We start from the raw sequence: 23,617 nt of genomic DNA, 5'->3' as shown, positions 1-23,617 counted from the left end.
CATTAGACTTTGTTTCCACGTTCATCAATCCCCTTTTATTGGACGCCCAGGGCCACGGACCAAGTCACTGCTACTATGACACATCCCTTTAAGAACCGGCCCAGTTCTGAGTACCCCACGGTCCTAGCAGGCGCTCCACTTACCCTTGCAAAAGTAAACAAAATTAAGTCTAAAGAAACATTTTTGTGAAAGAAAAGTAAATGTTTATTTTTTCCTTCCACATTCCAAAATTTCCTGTGAAGCACCTGAAGGGTTAATAAACTTCGTGAATGGGATTTTGTGTACCTTTAGGGGTGCAGTTTTTAGAATGGTGTCACTTTTGGATATTTTCTTTCATATAGACCCCTCAAAGTGACTTCAAATGTGATGTGGTCCCCAAAAAAATGGTTTTGTAAAATGTATTGAAAAAATAAAATATCGCTGGTCAATTTTTAACCCTTATAACTCCCTAACAAAAAAAAAATTTGGTCCCAAAATTGTGCTGATGTAAAGTAGACTTGTAGGAAATGTTATTTATTAACTATTTTGTACGATATGTCTCTTTGATTTAAGAGCATAAAAATTTTAATTTGAAAATTGCAAAATTTTCTACATTTCCGCCAAATTAGTTTTTTTTCACAAATAAATGCAAGTCATATCGAAGAAATTTTACCACTATCATAAAGTACAATATGTCATGAGTAAACAATGTCAGAATCACCGGGATCCATTGAAGAGTTATTACCTCATAAAATGACAGTGGTCAGAATTGTAAAAATTGGCCTGGTCAGGAAGGTGAAAACAGGCTTAGTCTCAAAGGGGTTAGGAAATATTAAAGGGAAGTTCTTTTTTCCTGTAGGCCAAAGTATGGAATACATCTGGAATACATCTCTAGATTGAATACACAGAATTGCATTCGTAAAGGGAACCTGTCACCCCCAAAATTGAGGGTGAGCTAAGCCCACCAGCATCAGGGGCTTATCTACAGCATTCTGGAATGCTGTAGATAAGCCCCCGATGTATCCTAAAAGATAAGAAAAAGAGGTTAGATTATACTCACCCAGGGGCAGTCCGGTCAGGCGCCTCCCATCTTCATCAGATGACGTCTGTTATGATTAGGTAATTCAGAACCACAATGGACCTTGAAGTTCAGAGCACACAAAGTGACCTGACAATAACCAAAAGACATAGGACGAGCTCTGAGACGTGGGAACTATGCTGACCGCAATCCCTAATCCTATCCAACCACACTAGAGGCAGCCGTGGATTGCGCCTAACGCTCCCTATGCAACTCGGCACAGCCTGAGAAACTAGCTAGGCCTAAGATAGAAAAATAAGCCTACCTTGCCTCAGAGAAATACCCCAAAGGAAAAGGCAGCCCCCCACATATAATGACTGTGAGTAGAGATGAAAATACAAACGCAGAGATGAAATAGATTTAGCAAAGTGAGGCCCAACTTACTGAACAGACCGAAGATAGGAAAGATAACTTTGCGGTCAACACAAAACCCTACAAACAAACACGCAGAGGGGAAAAAAGACCCTCCGCACCGACTAACGGTACGGAGGTGCTCCCTCTGCGTCCCAGAGCTTCCAGCAAGCCAGAAAAACCAATTAAGCAAGCTGGACAGAAAAAAATAGCAAACAAAAATAACACAAGCAAAACTTAGCTTATGCAGAGCAGACAGGCCACAGGAACGATCCAGGAGGAAGCAAGACCAATACTAGAACATTGACTGGAGGCCAGTAGCAAAGCACTAGATGGAGTTAAATAGAGCAGCACCTAACGACTTCACCACATCACCTGAGGAAGGAAACTCAGATGCCGCAGTACCACTTGTGACCACAGGAGGGAGCTCTGCCACAGAATTCACAACAGACATCCTCTCTGGTCTTTATGCTGTGGCTCTGGCGTACTTTGTCTGCCCTGTTGAGGGCAGAGCAAAGTACTGCAGTGCGTAGGCGCCGGGCCTCTCTGACCTTTCCCGGCGCCTGCGCACTGCAGTACTTTCCTCTGCCCTCAACAGGGCAGACAAAGTATGCCTGCGCCGAGCTGCAGCATGAAGACCAAAAGAGGACGTCATCCCATGAAGATGGGAGGCGCCGGACCGCGATGCCCACCGGATCGGACCGCCCACCCAGGTGAGTATAATCTAACCTCTTTTTCTCATCTTTTAGGATACATCGGGGGCTTATTTACAGCATTTCAGAATGCTGTAGATTAGCCCCTGATGCCGGTGAGCTTACCTCACCCTCAATTTTGGGGGTGACAGGTTCCTTTCAAAGATGCCGAAAAAGAGGGACAGGCGTTCCTTCCACTTTTACGTAGACAGTGGTGAAATAGGTTAATAGTTAAAGATGAACTGTATACAAGTACCATCATTTCTGATACATGTGTAATTTTCTGCACACTAAAACACATTGATGCAGGATCATTTATTTATATATTTGTTACTTTATTTTATTGAAATGTTATAGTGCAAAGAGGAAAATACAATAATGGATTCAAGTGCAAAGTAAAAGCCCATTGGAAGTAACATCCCACTGAACCATGAGGTTATGTTTTTATAATAATAGGGAATTGCATATAATTGTATATTTGTGTATTATTTAGAATCGTAATTATTTTTTATTTCACATCATAGTTTCGGCGATTTTTTTTACAATAGTTATATTTTTGTGACCTGATATCTAGAAATGGGCAAGGCATCAGGAAGAAGAAAGGAGTGTTCACATGAACGTTCAGTAGGTGGCACCTAAAAGGCTCCTTCCACTTTGCAGTCGCCATTAGAGGAACAGGAGTAGGAGCTGGAGCCAGTCCATCCCTGAGCTGCACAAGGCTCTGTAGCCAAGGTACTGAGGCAAAAGCATCAGCCCAGGCCAAGGCAGAAAGAGACAGAAGGGGAGGGAGACACAACCAGAGAGGAGGACAGCAAGGAGCAGGCAGCAGCAGCACAAGGCAGCAATCACTGAGCACTTCCAAAAGCTCCTTCTTCCCACCAGCTCTGTCTATATTATGACAGCTAAACTCTGAAGATCTTCCCTGTCTATTCTTCATCATCAGGTATTTATCCTGCTTTTTACCTACATGTAATGGCTGAGGAGCCCACTGATGGCACAGAACATTGTGCATTGCTGGATGCTAGAATCCAGGTCAGCAGCATCCACATCACCTGCACAGTGTAGCTCCACTATGATATAATAATCTTATATAATGCCACTATTTCCTCCTGATTATACAAGGACTATGTTCTTCTGATGCTTCTACCTAGGATGAAGGAGATTTCCCTGGCATATCTGGGCATTGGAGCACTGGTTCTGCCCATGTTACTGTATGGACATGCTCGGCAGCAAAATGTAAAGGCAAATCCTTGTCAGCTGTGTGGGGGATATTTCCAGTTAATGTTCTATAATCCTGATTTAGAATCAATACTTTGCACAAGGGAATCAATTAGACATCCCTGTTCTGTTTCCTCAACTTTACAGAACAGCAACATGGGATGTTGGGGGGAGGAAATCTGGCATTTGATGGTGGGACGCCCGTTAAACAGAAGCATTGATTTTCTTCCCCCCCCAAGTGCTTCTGGAACACAACAGCCTTTAAATCAGCTTAGCTCCCTCAATCTCAGCAAAAGGCAGGGAATGGTAGCAGAAAAAACACAGATTAAAAAGAGGGGTCAGCGAGGTTCCCGGACGCAATTTATATTACATTGAAACACAACGTTACATATTTAGAGATTTTTTGTTGCATTTTTTTCAAATGATTTTTTTTTATTATTTCAATAATCCATCAGGAAATAAACTAAACAGTCAGACTCTGCAGCATTGCATATTTATCAACATACTGATTTGCAGAGTAATATATTTAATAAATTATAACTTTTTTTTCCCATCAGTTGAATATTCTCTTCTTATGAAACAGGATGTAAAAATGATTCTTACATGCAGAATATAAATGGTGTGAGTTGCGGTAATTATGTGCATACCAATGTGGCAGAGTTGAGTTTTTTATGTGCCATGCTGAATTACTGTATCACAGTGTGTAATTTACGACCCCAGGAAGCCCACCACATTAAACTTAAAGTGCAAAATGGGGTCCTTAAGAATTGATATATTCAGTTCTGCCACATCTGTTAAATTATCATCTATCCTCTGGCACCTGTTTTTACGGCTGATTTGCAGTAAGTGTACCCTGCTCTGATTTTTCCACCCATATGATGTTGCTTTGGCTGCCATCTAAAGTTAGATAATCAGATCATCTCGGATGCGTATATGCTATAATGCACAGTCAATCAGTTGGTTTCCACAGGCATTAGATTTGCAACTGAAGATTAATGAATGTGTGTGATTGTGTGTTAATGAATGTCTGTGTGTGTGTTAATGAATGTGTGTGTGTTTGGGTGTAGAAAGCCCTCAGGTGTCTTTAAATGCAATGAGTTTTCACCCCAATTTTACATATTTTACATAAAACTTGTAGGAACAATCAGATTTCAGTTTTTCTTAAAAAACTGGGTGACAGCTCCTAAGTACACTGCACTAATTGGTATTAATGGTTGTCACCAAAGATCTGAAGGACCAAACTAACTTCCAATCATTCCAGTAGGCTTTATACAAAAGTGCAACAGAGTGAATTTAAAAATGAATTTCTTATAATAATAATCTTTATTTTTATATAGCGCTAACATATTCTGCAGCGCTTTACAGTTTTGCACACATTATCATCGCTGTCCCCAATGGGGCTCACAATCTAAATTCCCTATCAGTATGTCTTTGGAATGTGGGAGGAAACCGGAGTGCCCGGAGGAAACCCACGCAAGCACGGAGAGAACATACAAACTCTTTGCAGATGTTGTCCTGGGTCCCCAGCGCTGCAAGGCTGCTGTGCTAACCACTGCGCCACCGTGCCGCCCCACTAAGATCCCTTGCCATGATATCACCATGTAAGCCAGTCTCTTCCTTAAGTAGTAATTTCACTTTGGCGTCACCACCACAGAAAATGATTGGCTAAATACATTACAATTCTTTTCATATAGTTAGAACTAGTTTGTCAATATTTTTGCTGACGAAAAATACCCTTAAATACCAGCTAAGTTTTATTACTGTTATAGAAGGAAATCTACAGTTTTGCATCTAAAGGTACCATCACACTGAACGATATTGCTAGCGATCCGTGACGTTGCAGCGTCCTGGCTAGCGATATCGTTCAGTTTGACACACAGCAGCGATCAGAATCCTGCTGTGTCTGCTGTTGGTCGCTGCAGAAAGTCCAGCACTTTATTTCGTCGCTGGACTTCCTGCTGACATCGCTGAATCGGCGTGTGTGACGCCGATTCAGCGATGTCTTCGCTGGTAACCAGGGTAAACATCGGGTTACTAAGCGCAGGGCCACGCTTAGTAACCCGATGTTTACCCTGGTTACCAGCATAAAAGTAAAAAAAAAAACAAACACTACATACTTACCTTCCGCTGTCTGTCCCTCGGCGCTCTGCTTCTCTGCCCTGTGTAAGCACAGCGGGCGGAAAGCAGAGCGGTGACATCACCGCTGTGCTTTCCGGCCGCTGACAGACAGCGGAAGGTAAGTATGTAGTGTTTTTTCTTTTTTTTACTTTTACGCTGGTAACCAGGGTAAACATCGGGTTACTAAGCGCGGCCCTGCGCTTAGTAACCCGATGTTTAGCCTGGTTGCCCGGGGACTTCGGCATCGTTGATCGCTGGAGAGCTGTCTGTGTGACAGCTCTCTAGCGACCACACAACGACTAAACAGCGACCCTGGTTACCATTGTAAATGTAAAAAAAAAAAAAACACTACATACTTACATTCCGGTGTCTGTCGCGTCCCCCGGCGTCAGCTTCCCTGCACTGTGTAAGCGCCGGCCGTAAAGCAGAGCGGTGACGTCACCGCTGTGCTGTGCTTTACAGCCGGCGCTGACACAGTGCAGGGAAGCTGACGCCGGGGGACGCGACAGACACCGGAATGTAAGTATGTAGTGTTTTTGTTTTTTTCACATTTACAATGGTAACCAGGGTAAATATCGGGTTACTAAGCGCCGCCCTGTGCTTAGTAACCCGATGTTTACCCTGGTTACAAGTGAAGACATCGCTGGATCGGCGTCACACACGCCGATTCAGCGATGTCAGCGGGTGATCCAGCGACGAAATAAAGTGCTGGCCTTCTAGCTCCGACCAGCGATGTCACAGCAGGATCCTGATCGCTGCTGCGTGTCACACAACAATATCGCTATCCAGGACGCTGCAACGTCACGGATCGCTATCGTTATCGTTGTTAAGTTGTTCAGTGTGAAGGTACCTTAAGAGCCTCAAACCTCACAAACACATCTCGAAGACTTCTCTCATGCTGCCCCAATTCTCTGGAATGCACTACCCCAGACAATCTGGTTAATTCCCAGTATGCACAGTTTTAAGCGTGTTCTAAAAACTCATTTCATAAAGGCCCCTTCACATTAAGCGACGCTGCAGCGATACCGACAACGATCCGGATCGCTGCAGCGTCGCTGTTTGGTCGCTGGAGAGCTGTCACACAGACCGCTCTCCAGCGACCAACGATGCCGGTAACCAGGGTAAACATCGGGTAACTAAGCGCAGGGCCGCGCTTAGTAACCCGATATTTACCCTGGTTACCATCCTAAAAGTAAAAAAAAACAAACACTAGATACTTACCTACCGCTGTCTGTCCTCCAGCGCTGCGCTCTGCTTCTCTGCTCTCCTCCTGTACTGTCTGGGAGCCGGAAAGCAGAGCGGTGACGTCACCGCTCTGCTTTCCGGCTCACAGCCAGTACAGGAGGAGTGCAGAGCGCAGCGCTGGAGGACAGACAGCGGTAGGTAAGTATCTAGTGTTTGTTTTTTTTTTACTTTTAGCATGGTAACCAGGGTAAACATCGGGTTACTAAGCGCGGCCCTGCGCTTAGTTACCCGATGTTTACCCTGGTTACCAGTGAAGACATCGCTGGATCGGTGTCACACACGCCGATCCAGCGATGTCTCCAGGGAGTCCAGCGACGAAATAAAGTTCTGGACTTTATTCAGCGACCAACGATCTCCCAGCAGGGGCCTGATCGTTGGTCGCTGTCACACATAACGATTTCATTAACGATATCGTTGCTACGTCATAAATAGCAACGATATCGTTAACAATATCGTTATGTGTGAAGGTACCTTTAGACTTTCCTATCAATTCACTAATCTCCCTGTTCTACATTCCTAACTTTTTCTCAGAATCTGGTCCCTTCTATCGTCTGGATAACAGTCTGTATCTGGACATACATAGATGCTGGCTGATGACCGGGTCATGCAGTTTTATTTGAATGCCCCTATTTATTTATTATAATCAAGGCTGGACCATACATGACAAGCACTTTTTTTTACCTTTTGTGTCACCCTGTTTCCTAATAGATTGTAGGCTTTTGTGCAGGAACCTCACTCCTCTTGTGTAAATTGTTGAATAATGTATTGCTGTGTAAAGTCTTGTAGAATTCGTACAAGTCCCCCTCTGAATTGTAAAGTGCTGCGGAATATGTTGGCGCTATAGAAATAAAATGATCATTATTAAGGAAATAATATGAACCCTATCAGTAAGTCTGTAGATGTCTAAACAGCCCAGACATGAAATGATACAAATCATACCATACATTACACAGATCACCCGGCATCTGTTACATAAATAGCAAACTAGATCGCCAATAACACCAAATGAAGAAAAACCTGAATATAGTAAAGAGCAAATGTGTAGCAACCCATAAAATGTAATTGTAATTCAATTTCACCTACTCTATACAATAATGTAATTACTGCCTGACATGTAGGCATCCAGAAGGATGTACCATGCAGAAATGATCTCATTTCTATACATAAGCCACGTATGTACATGTCATTTCATAGTTACATAGTTACATAGTTACATAGTTATTAAGGTTGAAGGAAGACTATATGTCCATCTAGTTCAACCCATAGCCTAACCTAACATGTTGATCCAGAGGAAGGCAAAAAAACCCCATGTGCAAAGAGTAAGCTCCATATTGGGGAAAAAAATTCCTTCCCGACTCCACATACGGCAATCAGACTAGTTCCCTGGATCAACGCCCTATCAAGGAATCTAGTGTATATACCCTGTAACATTATACTTTTCCAGAAAGGTATCCAGTCCCCTCTTAAATTTAAGTAATGAATCACTCATTACAACATCATACGGCAGAGAGTTCCATAGTCTCACTGCTCTTACAGTAAAGAATCCGCGCCTGTTATTATGCTTAAACCTTTTTTCCTCCAACCGCAGAGGATGCCCCCTTGTCCCTGTTTCAGGTCTATGATTAAAAAGATCATCAGAAAGGTCTTTGTACTGTCCCCTCATATATTTATACATTAAAATAAGATCACCCCTTAGTCTTCGTTTTTCCAAACTAAATAGCCCCAAGTGTAATAACCTATCTTGGTATTGCAGACCCCCCAGTCCTCTAATAACCTTGGTCGCTCTTCTCTGCACCCGCTCCAGTTCAGCTATGTCTTTCTTAACCCCTTCCCGACCCATGACGCCACGTAGGCGTCATGAAAGTCGGTGCCATTCCGACCCATGACGCCTATGCGGCGTCATGGAAAGATCGCGTCCCTGCAGATCGGGTGAAAGGGTTAACTCCCATTTCACCCGATCTGCAGGGACAGGGGGAGTGGTAGTTTAGCCCAGGGGGGGTGGCTTCACCCCCTCGTGGCTACGATCGCTCTGATTGGCTGTTGAAAGTGAAACTGCCAATCAGAGCGATTTGTAATATTTCACCCATTATAACGGGTGAAATATTACAATCCAGCCATGGCCGATGCTGAAATATCATCGGCCATGGCTGGAAATACTAGTGTGCCCCCACCCCACCCCTCCGATCGCCCCCCCACCCCCCCGATCTGGCCGGTACACTGCTCCGGCTCCCCTCCGTCCTGTGCTCCGCTCCCCCCCCGTGCTCGTGCCCGCTCCCCCCGTGCTCCAATCACCCCCCCGTGCTCCAATCACCCCCCCTGCACTCCGATCCACCCCCCCCCGTGCTCCGTTCCACCCCCCCGTGCTCCATTCCAGCCCCCCCGTGCTCCGTTCCACGCCCCCCGCGCTCCGTTCCACCCCTCCCGCGCTCCGATTCCCCCCCCCGTGCTCCGATCCCCCCCCCCGTGGTCCCCCCCCACCCTATCATACTTACCGATCCAGCCGTGGTCCCGTCCTTCTTCTCCCGGGCGCCGCCATCTTCCAAAATGGCGGGCGCATGCGCAGTGCGCCCGCCGAATCTGCCGGCCGGCAGATTCGTTCCAAAGTGCATTTTGATCACTGAGATATAATCTATCTCAGTGATCAAAATAAAAAAAATAATAAATGACCCCCCCCCTTTGTCACCCCCATAGGTAGGGACAATAAAAAAATAAAGAAATTTTTTTTTTTCCACTGTTAGAATAGGGTTAGGGGTAGGGGTAGGGTTAGGGTTAGGGGTAGGGTTAGGGTTAGGGTTAGGGTTAGGGGTAGGGTTAGGGTTAGGGGTAGGGTTAGGGGTAGGGTTAGGGGTAGGGTTAGGGGTAGGGTTAGGGTTAGGGCTAGGGTTAGGAATGTGCACACGTATTCTGGTCCTCTGCGGATTTTTCCGCTGCGGATTTGATAAATCCGCAGTGCTAAACCGCTGCGGATTTATGGCGGATTTACCACGTTTTTTTCTGCGCATTTCACTGCGGTTTTACAATTGCGATTTTCTATTGGAGCAGTTGTAAAACCGCTGCGGAATCCGCACAAAGAAGTGACATGCTGCGGAATGTAAACCGCTGCGTTTCCGTGCAGTTTTTCCGCAGCATGTGTACAGCGATTTTTGTTTCCCATAGGTTTACATTGAACTGTAAACTCATGGGAAACTGCTGCGGATCCGCAGCGTTTTCCGCAGCGTGTGCACATACCTTTAGAATTAGGCTATGTGCACACGGTGCGGATTTGGCTGCGGATTCGCAGCAGTGTTCCATCAGGTTTACAGTACCATGTAAACATATGAAAAACCAAATCCGCTGTGCCCATGGTGCGGAAAATACCGCGCGGGAACGCTGCGTTGTATTTTCCGCAGCATGTCAATTCTTTGTGCGGATTCCGCAGCGTTTTACACCTGTTCCTCAATAGGAATCCGCAGGTGAAATCCGCACAAAAAACACTGGAAATCCGCGGAAAATCCGCAGGTAAAACACAGTGCCTTTTACCTGCAGATTTTTCAAAAATGGTGCGGAAATATCTCACACGAATCCGCAACGTGGGCACATAGCCTTAGGGTTAGGGTTGGAATTAGGGTTGTGGTTATGGTTAGGGGTGTGTTGGGGTTAGGGTTGTGGTTAGGGGTGTGTTGCGGTTAGGGCTGTGATTAGGGTTATGGCTACAGTTGGGATTAGGGTTAGGGGTGTGTTGGGGTTAGTGTTGGAGGTAGAATTGAGGGGTTACCACTGTTTAGGCACATCAGGGGTCTCCAAACGCAACATGGCGCCACCATTGATTCCAGCCAATCTCGTATTCAAAAAGTCAAATGGTGCTCCCTCACTTCCGAGCCCTGACGTGTGCCCAAACAGTGGTTTACCCCCACATATGGGGTACCAGCATACTCAGGACAAACTGCGCAACAATTACTGGGGTCCAATTTCTCCTGTTACCCTTGTGAATCTAAAAAAATGCTTGCTAAAACATAATTTTTGAGGAAAGAAAAATGATTTTTTATTTTCACGGCTCTGCGTTGTAAACGTCTGTGAAGCACTTGGGGGTTCAAAGTGCTCACCACATATCTAGATAAGTTCCTTGGGGGGTCTAGTTTCTAAAATGGGGTCACTTGTGGGGGGTTTCTACTGTTTAGGCACACCAGGGGCTCTGCAAACGCAACGTGACACCCGCAGACCATTCCATCAAAGTCTGCATTTCAAAAGTCACTACTTCCCTTCTGAGCCCCGACGTGTGCCCAAACAGTGGTTTACCCCCACATATGGGGTATCAGCGTACTCAGGAGAAACTGGACAACAACTTTTGGGGTCCAATTTCTCCTGTAACCCTTGGGAAAATAAAAAATTCTGGGCTAAATAATTATTTTTGAGGAAAGAAAACGTATTTATTATTTTCACGGCTCTGCATTATAAACTTCTATGAAGCACTTGGGGGTTCAAAGTGCTCACCACACATCTAGATAAGTTCCTTTCAGGGTCTAGTTTCCAAAATGGGGTCACTTGTGGGGGGTTTCTACTGTTTAGGCACATCAGGGGCTCTGCAAACGCAACGTGACGCCCGCAGAGCATTCCATCAAAGTCTGCATTTCAAAACGTCACTACTTCAATTCCAAGCCCCGGCATGTGCCCAAACAGTAGTTTACCCCCACATATGGGGTATCACCGTACTCAGGAGAAACTGGACAACAAATATTGGGGTCAAATTTCTCCTGTTACCCTTGGGAAAATTAAAAAATTCTGGGCTAAATAATTATTTTTGAGGAAAGAAAACGTATTTATTATTTTCACGGCTCTGCATTATAAACTTCTATGAAGCACTTGGGGGTTCAAAGTGCTCACCACACATCTAGATAAGTTCCTTTCAGGGTCTAGTTTCCAAAATGGGGTCACTTGTGGGGGGTTTCTACTGTTTAGGCACATCAGGGGCTCTGCAAACGCAACGTGACGCCCGCAGAGCATTCCATCAAAGTCTGCATTTCAAAACGTCACTACTTCAATTCCAAGCCCCGGCATGTGCCCAAACAGTAGTTTACCCCCACATATGGGGTATCACCGTACTCAGGAGAAACTGGACAACAAATATTGGGGTCAAATTTCTCCTGTTACCCTTGGGAAAATTAAAAAATTCTGGGCTAAATAATTATTTTTGAGGAAAGAAAACGTATTTATTATTTTCACGGCTCTGCATTATAAACTTCTATGAAGCACTTGGGGGTTCAAAGTGCTCACCACACATCTAGATAAGTTCCTTTGGGGGTCTAGTTTCCAAAATGGGGTCACTTGTGGGGGGTTTCTACTGTTAAGCCACATCAGGGGCTCTGCAAACGCAACGTGACGCCCACAGAGCATTCCATCAAAGTCTGCATTTCAAAACGTCACTACTTCACTTCCGAGCCCCGGCATGTGCCCAAACAGTGGTTTACCCCCACATATGGGGTATCAGCGTACTCAGGAGAAACTGGACAACAACTTTTGGGGTCAAATTTCTCCTGTTACCCTTGGGAAAATAAAAAATTGCAGGCTAAAAGATCATTTTTGAGAAAATATTTTTTTTTTTTATTTTCATGGCTCTGCGTTATAAACTTCTGTGAAGCACTTGGGGGTTCAAAGTCCTCACCACACATCTAGATTAGTTCCTTTGGGGGTCTAGTTTCTAAAATGGTGTCATTTCTGGGGGATCTCCAATGTTTAGGCACACAGGGGCTCTCCAAACGTGACATGGTGTCCGCTAATGATTGGAGCTAATTTTCCATTTAAAAAGCCAAATGGCGTGCCATCCCTTCCGAGCCCTGCCGTGCGCCCAAACAGTGGTTTACCCCCACATATGGGGTATCAGCGTACTCAGGACAAACTGGACAACAATATTTGGGGTCCAATTTCTCCTATTATCCTTGGCAAAATAGGAAATTCCAGGCTAAAAAATCATTTTTGAGGAAAGAAAAATTATTTTTTATTTTCATGGCTCTGCGTTATAAACTTCTGTGAAGCACCTGGGGGTTTAAAGTGCTCAATATGCATCTAGATAAGTTCCTTGGGGGGTCTAGTTTCCAAAATGGGGTCACTTGTGGGGGAGCTCCAATGTTTAGGCACACAGGGGCTCTCCAAACGCGACATGGTGTCCGCTAACAATTGGAGCTAATTTTCCATTCAAAAAGTCAAATGGCACGCCTTCTCTTCCGAGCCCTGCCGAGTGCCCAAACAGTGGTTTACCCCCACATATGAGGTATCGGCGTACTCGGGAGAAATTGCCCAACAAATTTTATGATCCATTTTATCCTACTGCCCATGTGAAAATGAGAAAATTGAGGCGAAAAGAATTTTTTTGTGAAAAAAAATTACTTTTTCATTTTTACAGATCAATTTGTGAAGCACCTGAGGGTTTAAAGTGCTCACTAGGCATCTAAATTAGTTCCTTGGGGGGTCTAGTTTCCAAAATGGGGTCACTTGTGGGGGAGCGCCAATGTTTAGGCACACAGGAGCTATCCAAACGCGACATGGTGTCCGCTAACGATGGAAATAATTTTTCATTCAAAAAGTCAAATGGCGCTCCTTCCCTTCCGAGCCTTACCATGTGCCCAAACAGTGGTTTACCTCCACATGTGAGGTATTGGTGTACTCAGGAGAAATTGCCCAACACATTTTAGGATCCATTTTATCCTGTTGCCCATGTGAAAATGAAAAAATTGAGGCTAAAAGAATTTTTTTGTGAAAAAAAAGTACTTTTTCATTTTTACGAATCAATTTGTGAAGCACCTGGGGGTTCAAAGTGCTCACTATGCATCTAGATAAGTTCCTTGGGGCGTCTAGTTTCCAAAATGGGGTCACTTGTGGGGGAGCTCCAATTTTTAGGCACACGGGGGCTCTCCAAACGTGACATGGTGTCCGCTAAAGAGTGGAGCCAATTTTTGATTCAAAAAGTCAAATGGCGCTCCTTCCCTTCCAAGCCCTGCCGTGCGCCAAAACAGTGGTTTACCCCCACATATGAGGTATCAGCGTACTCAGGACAAATTGGACAACAACGTTCGTGGTTCAGTTTCTCCTTTTACCATTGGGAAAATAAAAAAATTGTTGCTAAAAGATAATTTTTGTGACTAAAAAGTTAAATGTTCATTTTTTCCTTCCATGTTGCTTCTGCTGCTGTGAAGCACCTGAAGGGTTAATAAACTTCTTGAATGTGGTTTTGAGTACCTTGAGGGGTGCAGTTTTTAGAATGGTGTCACTTTTGGGTATTTTCAGCCATATAGACCCCTCAAACTGACTTCAAATGTGAGGTGGTCCCTAAAAAAAATGGTTTTGTAAATTTCGTTGTAAAAATGACAAATCGCTGGTCGAATTTTAACCCTTATAACTTCCTAACAAAAAAAAATTTTGTTTCCAAAATTGTGCTGATGTAAAGTAAACATGTGGGAAATGTTATTTATTAACTATTTTGTGTCACATATCTCTCTGGTTTAACAGAATAAAAATTCAAAATGTGAAAATTGCGAAATTTTCAAAATTTTCGCCAAATTTCCGTGTTTATCACAAATAAATGCAGAATTTATTGACCTAAATTTACCACTAACATGAAGCCCAATATGTCACGAAAAAACAATCTCAGAACCGCTAGGATCCGTTGAAGCGTTCCTGAGTTATTACCTCATAAAGGGACACTGGTCAGAATTGCAAAAAACGGCAAGGTCTTTAAGGTCAAAATAGGCTGGGTCTTGAAGGGGTTAAACACCGGAGACCAGAACTGTGCACAGTATTCTAAGTGTGGTCGAACTAGTGACTTGTATAGAGGTAAAATTATGTTCTCCTCATGAGCATCTATGCCTCTTTTAATGCATCCCATTATTTTATTTGCCTTTGTAGCAGCTGCCTGACACTGGCCACTGAATTTAAGTTTGTCATCCACCCATACACCCAGGTCTTTTTCATTGACGGTTTTAGAATTAAGCACATAATTATACATCTTATTACTTCTACCCAAGTGCATGACCTTACATTTATCCCCATTAAAGCTCATTTGCCATTTATCAGCCCAAGCTTCTAGTTTACATAAATCATCCTGTAATATAAAATTGTCCTCCTCTGTATTGATTACCCTGCAGAGTTTAGTGTCATCTGTAAATATTGAAATTCTACTCTGAATGCCCCCTACAAGGTCATTAATAAATATGTTAAAAAGAAGAGGGCCCAATACTGACCCCTGTGGTACCCCACTGCTAACCGCTACCCAGTCCGAGTGTGCTCCATTAATAACCACCCTTTGTTTCCTATCCCTGAGCCAGCTCTCAACCCACTTGCACATATTTTCCCCTATCCCCATTATTCTCATTTTATGTATCAACCTTTTGTGTGGCACCGTATCAAAAGCTTTTGAAAAGTCCATATACACTACATCCACTGGGTTCCCTTGGTCCAATCTGGAACTTACCTCTTCATAGAAACTGATCAAATTAGTCTGACATGAACGGTCCCTAGTAAACCCGTGCTGATACTGGGTCATGAGGTTATTCCTCTTCAGATACTCCAGTATAGCATCCCTTAGAATGCCCTCCAGTATTTTACCCACAGTAGAGGTTAAGCTTACTGGCCTATAATTTCCGAGTTCAGTTTTTGTCCCCTTTTTGAATATTGGCACCACATTTGCTATACGCCAGTCCTGTGGCACAGACCCTGTTATTATGGAGTCTTTAAAGATTAAAAATAATGGTCTATCAATGACTGTACTTAATTCCTGCAGTACTCGAGGGTGTATCCCATCCGGGCCCGGAGATTTGTCAATTTTAGTGATTTTTAGACGCCGCCGCACTTCCTGCTGGGTTAAGCAGGTGACATTTAATTGGGAATTTTTATCACTAGACATTTTGTCTGCCATGGGATTTTCTTGTGTAAATACTGATGAAAAAAAGTCATTTAGCATATTGGCTTTTTCCTCATCCTTATCCACCATCTCACCCAGACTATTTTTAAGGGGGCCAACACTATCATTTTTTAGTTTCTTACTATTTATGTAGTTAAAGAATATTTTAGGATTATTTTTACTCTCTCTGGCAATGAGTCTCTCTGTCTCAATCTTTGCTGCCTTGATTTGCTTTTTACAGAATTTATTTAATTTTCTGTATTTATTTAATGCCTCCTCACTACCTACTTCCTTTAATTCTCTAAATGCTTTCTTTTTGTCACTTATTGCGCCCCTTACAGCTCTATTTAGCCATATTGGTTTCCTCCTATTTCTAGTATGTTTATTCCCATACGGTATATACTGTGCACAGGTCCTATCCAGGATGCTAATAAACGTCTCCCATTTTCTTTGTGTATTTTTGTGTCTCAGGATATCGTCCCAGTTAATTGCACCAAGATCCTCTCTCATCCGTTGGAAATTTGCCCTCCTGAAGTTTAGTGTCCTTGTAACCCCTCTACTACACATCTTTTTAAAGGATACTTGAAAACTTATTATTTTGTGATCGCTATTTCCCAAGTGACCCCCAACCCTTATATTTGATATGCGGTCTGGCCTGTTGGTTAATATTAGGTCTAGCAGTGCCCCCCTTCTTGTTGGGTCCTGAACCAGTTGTGAAAGGTAATTGTCTCTCATAATTGTCAAAAACTGATTACCTTTGCTGGAACTGCAGGTTTCTATTCCCCAATCTATTTCAGGGTAGTTGAAGTCCCCCATAATAATGACTTCTCCTTGAGTCGCAGCTTCATCTATTTGCTTTACGAGGATATTCTCCATTGCTTCCATTATTTTTGGAGATTTATAACAAACCCCTATCAGTAATTTATTATTTTTTCCCCCTCCCCTTATCTCCACCCACAGGGATTCTACATTTTCATTAAATTCACCTATATTATCGCGCAGGATGGGTTTTAAGGATGATTTTACATATAGACACACCCCTCCCCCTCGCTTATCTGTACGGTCATTTCTGAACAGGCTGTAGCCCTGCAAGTTAACAGCCCAGTCATGGCTCTCATCCAGCCACGTTTCAGATATCCCCACCATGTCATAATTATGCTCCAACAACATTAGTTCTAATTCGTCCATTTTGTTGGCGAGGCTTCTGGCATTAGTATACATGCACTTTATGTTCCTTTCTGTACTTCTATTTCTTAAATTATTAACTGTTCTGACCCCAACCCCCATGCCACCGCCACCCTTTTTAGACTAAATACATACATTTCCTGTCCAGCATTTCTGAGTCTGTTATGGTCTATAAAATATGGATTATCACCCTAATTCAGACATTTGCGATGCATATATAGCTATCATAGTAATTTGCATAACATATTCAGGAATTAACTGCCAGGAGAGGTAGAAAGAAGTCCTGCCACTACCCTCAGAAATAACATAATATCTATTTCATACTTAGGAGTCGTGAACCCAACTGTTTAAATCGAATCGCTATATTGCTATGCACATGCCCGATTTTCTCCTCCGAGTGATCCAAGGAAAAAAAAAAATCGGTGACGTGCCTGACTTTGATCTGAGTGTTAGATCAAAATTGGCAACCCAAGTTTGTGGGTCCATGGAAAACATCAGACGTCATTTGGATGACATCCGGGTTCAGTTTGATTTTCACGGACTGACTGGTGAAGGTGAAGAAACATTTTTTTTCTCTTTACTGCCGAGAAGAATGGATTCTCTTCTGATCAAACTCTGATTAGCGTAATCAGATTGTTTTTCCCAGATGGAGAAAAAATTATCATGTGATCCTATCCTTAAATGGAATCTATCACATACTTTGTACCCACCAACAGAATACAGAATCCCATTTTGAATGCATATACTAATTAGGCTGGAATTGCATTGGGGGTGAACCAATCAGCTTTCATTATCTTTCCCCTTCTGGCGCCACACTCCTCTCCCCGAATAACTATTCTATGACTGCTGTCCTTAGAGCTGACAACCAAGGAGAGAAAGGTGCCACTGGCCATCGAGTAATGAAGAAGACTGATGCACTGACCTTTCACGGGGCTCACCCCAACGCACTTGCAGTCTCATGAACATATTTGTTGCGAATAACATTTCTCGGTGCCAGAGCGGTATTTTGGGGCCATAAAGTTATCTGTTACCTTATATTTTCAAGAATATTCTATTGGGATTATAAAGCTGATGAAAGGCAGTCCGGTCCACTGGGTGTAGCTGGTCTTGGTCCGGCCCTGGGCCTCTCTGACCTTACCCGGTGCCTGCGCACTGCAGTACTTTGTTCTACCCTCAACAGGGCAGATAAGTATGCCTACACAGGAGCGCGATTCTGGGGAGCCTGTGTGGATGGCGCAGGGACGTGTCACCCACATGAAGCAAGCAGGAGGACGGGGATCGTAAGAAGATGGGAGGCGCCGGGCCAAGAAGAGCGACACCCCTCAGACTTGACCGCCCCGCAGGTGAGTATAATAAAAGTTATTTTTCTCCTCTTTCAGGTCGGATCGGGAGCTTATATGTAGCATTATAGAATGCTGTATATAAGCCCTGAAAGGGGAAGGCCGTAACTCGTATCGGCCAAACCTGGTGACAGGTTCACTTTAATCCTAGGTTTAATAATATAATCAGTGAGAACTTACATATTACATAACTCTAAGAAATAGTTTGTTCCAGAGTTCAAAACTAATTTGTCTGCACCTAAGGGGGATTTCTGATCTAAGACATAAACAATAGGACATGTCCTTTCTGAACAACAGAAGAACCCTGACTCAGCCCATGGCCTTTTTATCCAGGCAAACACTGTATGGACTACGTTACACTGACGTCTATGAAAGATGCACAAACCACTGAATATTCCACCTATAATGATCACTTGTACAGGTCCTTCTCAAAAAATTAGCATATAGTGTTAAATTTCATTATTTACCATAATGTAATGATTACAATTAAACTTTCATATATTATAGATTCATTATCCACCAACTGAAATTTGTCAGGTCTTTTATTGTTTTAATACTGATGATTTTGGCATACAACTCCTGATAACCCAAAAAACCTGTCTCAATAAATTAGCATATTTCACCCATCCAATCAAATAAAAGTGTTTTTTAATAACAAACAAAAAAACCATCAAATAATAATGTTCAGTTATGCACTCAATACTTGGTCGGGAATCCTTTGGCAGAAATGACTGCTTCAATGCGGCGTGGCATGGAGGCAATCAGCCTGTGACACTGCTGAGATGTTATGGAGGCCCAGGATGCTTCAATAGCGGCCTTAAGCTCATCCAGAGTGTTGGGTCTTGCGTCTCTCAACTTTCTCTTCACAATATCCCACAGATTCTCTATGGGGTTCAGGTCAGGAGAGTTGGCAGGCCAATTGAGCACAGTAATACCATGGTCAGTAAACCATTTACCAGTGGTTTTGGCACTGTGAGCAGGTGCCAGGTCATGCTGAAAAATGAAATCTTCATCTGCATAAAGCATTTCAGCCAATGGAAGCATGAAGTGCTCCAAAATCTCCTGATAGCTAGCTGCATTGACCCTGCCCTTGATGAAACACAGTGGACCAACACCAGCAGCTGACATGGCACCCCACACCATCACTGACTGTGGGTACTTGACACTGGACTTCAGGCATTTTGGCATTTCCTTCTCCCCAGTCTTCCTCCAGACTCTGGCACCTTGATTTCCGAATGACATGCAAAATTTGCTTTCATCAGAAAAAAGTACTTGGGACCACTTAGCAACAGTCCAGTGCTGCTTCTCTGTAGCCCAGGTCAGGCGCCTCTGCCGCTGTTTATGGTTCAAAAGTGGCTTTACCTGGGGAATACGGCACCTGTAGCCCATTTCCTGCACACGCCTGTGCACGGTGGCTCTGGATGTTTCCACACCAGACTCAGTCCACTGCTTCCTCAGGTTCCTCAAGGTCTGGAATCGGTCCTTCTCCACAATCTTCCTCAGGGTCCGGTCTCCTCTTCTCGTTGTACAGCGTTTTCTGCCACATTGTTTCCTTCCAACAGACTTACCATTGAGGTGCCTTGATACAGCACTCTGGGAACAGCCTATTTGTTGAGAAATTTCTTTCTGGGTCTTACCCTCTTGCTTGAGGGTGTCAATGATGGCCTTCTTGACATCTGTCAGGTCGCTAGTCTTACCCATGATGGGGGTTTTGAGTAATGAACCAGGCAGGGAGTTTATAAAAGCCTCAGGTATCTTTTGCATGTGTTTAGAGTTAATTAGTTGATTCAGAAGATTAGGGTAATAGGTCGTTTAGAGAACCTTTTCTTGATATGCTAATTTATTGAGACAGGTTTTTTGGGTTATCAGGAGTTGTATGCCAAAATCATCAGTATTAAAACAATAAAAGACCTGACAAATTTCAGTTGGTGGATAATGAATCTATAATATATGAAAGTTTAATTGTAATCATTACATTATGGTAAATAATGAAATTTAACACTATATGCTAATTTTTTGAGAAGGACCTGTATATGTGGTTTTAGTTTGAAGATGCTCAAAAAAATCAAAAGTTCATAGCTTCGAATTCACCAATTCCTTCCTTTAGCTCTCTGTGTTTAACATTGAACTCAGTAACTGGTTTTGAGTTAGAACATGTGATTTTTTTTTTTGTACTTGAAATCAAAAGAAAATGAACAAAAACGACATAAATGCAAATGTCTCAGACAAGCTGCAGGATTAAGGGACAAATAAGAAAGATATGAATCACTAGAAAAAGCCACAGACTTGTTTTTTATATTGATATTTCTCACATATTCCCTGGTAAAAAGGATTTGTATGTAGCAGAGCAATGTCAGTGTCATTTATTGAATATTTCAAGATTTCACAAACCAAGCCAGATAGTTATTCTATTGCGTCATGGGTTATTCTATAATTTTATGTTCACTGCTATAAAAACCTAAAATTATTTAATTTTTTTTATTTAATAGCTGCCATTTTCTAGATGGCTAAAACTTTCTTATATATATACAGATAAGGCATGTTATGAGCAATTTATTGCTGCCTCTCCGTGATTAATGTTTACATGCCTCTTGCTACGATTAGAAGAATTATAAGTTAAAAGGCAGTTTTGTTAAAGGGAATTTGTCAGTAGGTTTTTGATATCTAATCTGAGAGCAGCTTAGTGTAGTGGCAAAGACCATGATTCCAGCGATGTGTCACTTACCAGCCTGTGTTTTGCTGTTTAAACACAATCATTGTATTATCAGCAAGATATTATCATTACAGGACAAGCTACCTTGTGCCTCCTGGTCTAGCCACATTCCCACCACTGATTAGCAATTTCAGTCACAATACATTATACACAGAAAGCTGCCAATCAGTGGTATGGGCGGGGGTTACACAAGGCTCAGCATTCCGTGCTCTGCTAGATCTGATACATCCCTCAAATGAGGGTCTCTGTCCCTACTACATGGTGCTGTAAGATTACATAGCAAAACCCTGCTGGCAGATCCCTTTAAATATTATTAGAATTTGCAATACTTTTTCAATGTGTGAAAAAACTGCCTAATAAGAGCTTGCCTTCTGTTTCATTTCGACTGTAGCATGGTGCCTGATGGTTGTGCTCTTCCTACAGATGCAAGCAATGCAGTGCGTAATAGCATTGAATTTCACTCCAACCCTTGGCAAACCTTTGTGAATCAATGAGTTGAAAAAGAGTAAAAGTAAAAGTGAGCAGTATTTTTAAATGTTCAATGTCCATGTTTCATTTTACTTTAGCTGCAAAATTGTATAATTTATTAAAATCCTGTTTAACGGCATAGAGGCTTAGATTTATTCAGTTTATGTGTCATTTCTATAAAAATTCCACGTTATAACATCGAATGGTTCACACTTACATTATTAGAGATGTTAAACACCTACGAGTTTTTCAAGAAAACACTTAATCAGGAAATCCTCTTTTTGGGGAGTTTTTGTTGGACTTTTTTGCGCTTTTTGCATAGCTTCATGTAGATTCAATTTGGATCTGCTTCGTAGAAATGACATTCACTTTTGAAAAAAAAAAAAAAAAAAAACCTTTCAGAAAAAAAGCTAAAAAAACTGTCATCTAGTGAACAGCTATATGAATTTCCCACAGAAATGAGTAGGATGAGCTTCCCAAGCATTTAAGTACTTTTTTTTATGGAGGATCTTGTGTAGAGGATCTCTTCAGAAAGCTCTGTGTTCCCATAGCTTAAGATTGCCACAATCTTTGTACAAACATTTGTGACAGAAATATATAATAATGTTTCTTTTTTTGCTATATTTGTAGAATGATGATTTATGATTTTTGAGAGGTTAACTTTTATTCAGGTGAATCTACTGGTTTTGGCCGTTCAGACTATCTTTTGTGTATGGAGACCTCATGATCCTGAGAATGAATGTGATAAAGTGTAGTCTCTGTGTTTTTTTTTTTTTCCTTCAGAGCAACCTCTGGGCACCAACTAGAGGGTGACTGGGAGTTTGGTCATGGTGGGAAAAACAATAAGGACCAATCACAAAATAACTTCACACACCATCACTTTATGGGATGGAATACCCCTTGATGCTTAGCAGCCCCAGCTCGGTTTTATAAGTGACCAACTCTAAGGCCGGGGTCACACTTGCGAGTGCGAGTCTCGCGCCTCAATATCCGGCACTCGGGACCAGAGCGTGCGACTTCATATAAATACATGCAGCTGCATACTCCGGTTCCAAGTGCCGGCTGCAGTACCGGGTGTTATGGTTACAGAGGTAGGTACGAGAGTGGACCCTCTGGACCGTGGAAGACCCCCTCGTGGGCGAGCAGACCCGGTGTTAACCAACCCCTATACAGGGACTGTTTAGGAGCAGGCTCAGAGGTTACCTTTCCACGGTAGCGGACACCAGAAGGGACGGCTCAAGTAAAGGGAAAGCTGAAGAGTGGACCAAACAGAGAACCGGAATCAAGGGCGGAGAATCCAGAGGCAGAAGACACGGGAAAAGGAAGGCAGGAACGGCTGAAGGAAACCAGAGACGGAGACGGAACTAAACAAGGAAAAGAGAAAACAAACACAGTAAATACGAGCACAGAAGCGCAGAGCCAGTACGGAGGTACAGAGTACGGAAAGAAGACGGCCAGAGACTAAAGCAAACGCTAAAGACACTCAGGCACCTCCTAGCAGGGGAGGTGGCCTGATATACCGTGCGCTCCACAAGGATTGGCTGCAGAAGCACCACATCCGGTGCTAGGGGATCCAGAACAGAGAGACTACATCTAACGCCGAAACCTGCGCGCCTGCGCAGAAGCGGACATCCCAGGACACGGAGGAGGAACGCGCCGCACACCGGAAGCAGGAGCGCAGGGACGAGCGATGACGGGAGAAGACGGCGCAGCCCGAGAGGAGAAGAGGACAACGCGCCGGGACCTGAAAGGAGAGCGAGCGAGGGGAGCGGAAGCAGCATGCCGAGGACCAGGGGCAGAGCGGTGAGCAGCAACCGTAACAGTACCCCCCTCTTTAAAATCCCCCCTCCTAAGACTAGAGAGGAATTTGCTAAGTAGACGAGGTGCATTGATATTCTCTCGAGGTTCCCAGGATCTCTCCTCAGGCCCAAAACCCTTCCAATCCACCAGAAAAAACTCTCTCCCACGAACCCTCTTCTTGGCTAGAATATCCCTCACCTCAAAGATATTATCGGCATGGACAGGCTGAGGAGAGGTACAGGAAGAAGGATGGAAGCGATTAAGGACAACAGGTTTGAGCAGAGACACATGAAAAGTGTTGGGAATCCGGAGCGAAGCGGGCAACTTCAGCTTGTAGGCAACTTCGTTGACTCGACTCAGAATCTCGAAGGGACCGATGAAACGAGGACCAAGTTTATAGGATGGTATCTTGAGCCTAATGTAACGAGAGGCAAGCCAAACTTTATCGCCTGGTGAAAATGGGAAAGAATCTAAGCGTCTCTTGTCGGCATGTCTCTTCATCTTAACTGATGTCTTCTCGAGAGCCTCTTTAACCTCACCCCAAATTGCAGAGAAATTTAA

At 43.4% G+C, this 23,617-nt stretch overlaps 1 protein-coding gene across 1 annotated transcript in view; it reads left to right on the top strand.

Moving 5' to 3' along the window:
* Positions 1–2,762: 2,762 nt before the first annotated feature.
* The window catches only part of DIRAS2 (DIRAS family GTPase 2), a 92,346-nt gene continuing 71,491 nt past the window's right edge, over positions 2,763–23,617 (top strand). Inside the window, exon 1 of the mRNA XM_069762295.1 lies at positions 2,763–3,043. The gene's annotated coding sequence lies outside the window, so the exon portion shown is untranslated. The remainder of the gene's footprint in view (positions 3,044–23,617) is intronic.

The sequence above is a fragment of the Ranitomeya imitator genome, chromosome 1 (genome assembly GCF_032444005.1).
Source record: "Ranitomeya imitator isolate aRanImi1 chromosome 1, aRanImi1.pri, whole genome shotgun sequence".
In the NCBI taxonomy this organism is placed as follows: domain Eukaryota; kingdom Metazoa; phylum Chordata; class Amphibia; order Anura; family Dendrobatidae; genus Ranitomeya; species Ranitomeya imitator.
This window is presented reverse-complemented; position numbering and strand designations above follow the sequence as displayed.